At 66.4% G+C, this 2,189-nt stretch overlaps 1 non-coding gene across 1 annotated transcript; it reads right to left on the bottom strand.

Annotated features, from left to right (window-relative positions):
* Positions 1 to 1,087: 1,087 nt before the first annotated feature.
* LOC148134967 (5.8S ribosomal RNA) lies at positions 1,088 to 1,241 on the bottom strand. Its single transcript, XR_015755579.1, has one exon. It is a non-coding gene; the product is annotated as a 5.8S ribosomal RNA (ribosomal RNA).
* Between the last annotated feature and the right edge of the window lie 948 nt (positions 1,242 to 2,189).

The raw sequence follows: 2,189 nt of genomic DNA on the forward strand, positions 1-2,189 counted from the left end.
AGAGGGAGAGAGAAGTGCGGAGACACAAGTGGCGAACGGTCTCACAGGCACGGGCACGCACATCGTCCGCTAGCCGCGGAACGGCACGGCCTTCAGTGGGGCCGGCGGGCGACGCCGCTCCTGAACCCGGCGGCCCCGAGCCGGACAAGTCGAGGAAGGCACGACGACGGTGACCGGGTACGGAAGACACAGCGGTGGCCTTCTGGCGACTTGGCCCCCCGACTGCCCGACGTTCCGCCGTCCTCCCGATGGGGAGGACGTGCGGGGGCTGGCCGTCGGCGTGATAGGTGCGCCTGCACGGTGACAGAGCACACACCACGCCCGCCAAACCCCACCCGTGCCCCCACCCCGAGACCGGTGGCAGGACCGAGCAGAAACGTGCGGACTGAACGGGAGAGAGCCAAAAAAAGCCAGCGATCCACGCGCGTGCGACCGACGAGGTCACAGCGTACGACGATAAAACCTCCTCCCTCGGCCAGGCACTCGGCGCCAGCATGGGAAGACAGGATCGGACGCCCCGCCGGCCACTTAAGGCCGAGGACGAACCACGAGACGGGCGACTGCAGCGCCGCGCGGCCTGCCGCTCCCAGACGCGGTCTGTGGCACTCAACACTCTCAATCGATCAACCATCGAGTCGGGTCAGCGTGTCCGACCGGCGAGCTCCACGAACGAGGCCGGCGGCGCACCAGCACCGGACCTCCTCGGCCCCCTTCACTCTTTCCACTGCCAGCCGACCGAGAGACGGGCCCAGAGCGCAGGCAGACCCCGCGGGAGGCTCCGTGTCCCAAAGACGAGGCGGTGCACGTCGCCGTGTAAACCACCGACAGCCATTCAGGGACCGGTGACAGCCGTGCTGGCCCCACTGCCACGACACAGACGGACGACAGGACGCGCTCCCCGGCGCGGGGGGGGGAGGGGATGACGTCGAGCCTGACGAACGGAATGTGCAGGGTGCGGGGAAAGGCCGTGCGCTCTGACGCCGGACGGCTCCGGAGTCTGAACTTAGACGGACAAAGAGGACGGGTCTCCTCTGCGACACCCCAGCCGCGCTCTCGCCAGCCAAGGCGAGTGCGATTGATTGAAAAACGACCCTCAGACAGGCATGGCCCCGGGAAGAACCCGGGGCCGCAAAGTGCGTTCAAAGTGTCGATGATCAATGTGTCCTGCAATTCACATTAATTCTCGCAGCTAGCTGCGTTCTTCATCGACGCACGAGCCGAGTGATCCACCGTTAAGAGTTGTCTGAGTTTTGTTTTCGGTCTCTCCCTCGCCAGAGGAAAGCGACCCGGACCGCACATACGCTCCCCACCTTAGCAGCACCCACCTGCCCGCCGGCGGCAGGGCGGCGTGAAGCTGTGGGGAGCACCAGCCTGGTGCGGCCCGCGGAAACACACGTCTATGGGGGGAAAAACAAATACAGGGCGCCCAAGAGGCGACGCGTGCCAGCACTCGCCGCAGCGACGGAGGCAGGATCTCCACCACCATGTCGCCTGCCGAGTGTCACGAGGCGTGCAGCAGCTTTGCCCGAGGAAAAGCAGAGGCGAAAACGGGACCGGCAATCGGTTCGGCAGCGTCACCGACGCGTGCACGTGGCGGAGAGTCGGCAAGCGGACTTCTGCGAGGAGTCGGGGGTGCCGCACTGGCCCGAGCTGACGGCCGCCCGGCCCGCCCACCGCCGAGGTGGGCTGGGAGACGCGGTAACGGCTCGTCAGACCCGCCCCCTCCCTCACAACGCAGCTTGCCCGCAAGCCACCGACCACCGATCGGCGCCAGGCGCCCCGACCGAGAGCGCGATCGCTCGTCAACCCTGCTGCCAGTTCGCTGGAGGGAGTTCGCTGGCACGGAGCTCGAGAACCGACGGGCGGCAACTCAGGAGTCTTTAAACCGCCGCCAACAGCCCGCAAACGCACAGAGGCCCTGACGGGAATGTGCGAGTGACGCGCTGAAGGGAATAGGTACCCCGTGGGGTTGAAGGGAGCGTGACTAGATAGCAACGGCGTAAACCCAGCAGATTTGGGAACGAAAGACCCGCACCTGCATGACCGGCTTCGTTTCCCGTGGCTGGAGAGTACACCGAAGCCCTCCGTCTGACGCGAGCTCCCGACGACGCGGTGCCGCCAAGCAGCAGGACCCGACCTGGTGTGGCTCCCTTCGTCGATCACAGACCGGTCAGCACTGCTGACGAGAC

The sequence above is a fragment of the Chiloscyllium plagiosum genome, unplaced genomic scaffold, assembly GCF_037043375.1.
Source record: "Chiloscyllium plagiosum isolate Xiang-an unplaced genomic scaffold, Cpla_swu_hap1 HiC_scaffold_51, whole genome shotgun sequence".
In the NCBI taxonomy this organism is placed as follows: domain Eukaryota; kingdom Metazoa; phylum Chordata; class Chondrichthyes; order Orectolobiformes; family Hemiscylliidae; genus Chiloscyllium; species Chiloscyllium plagiosum.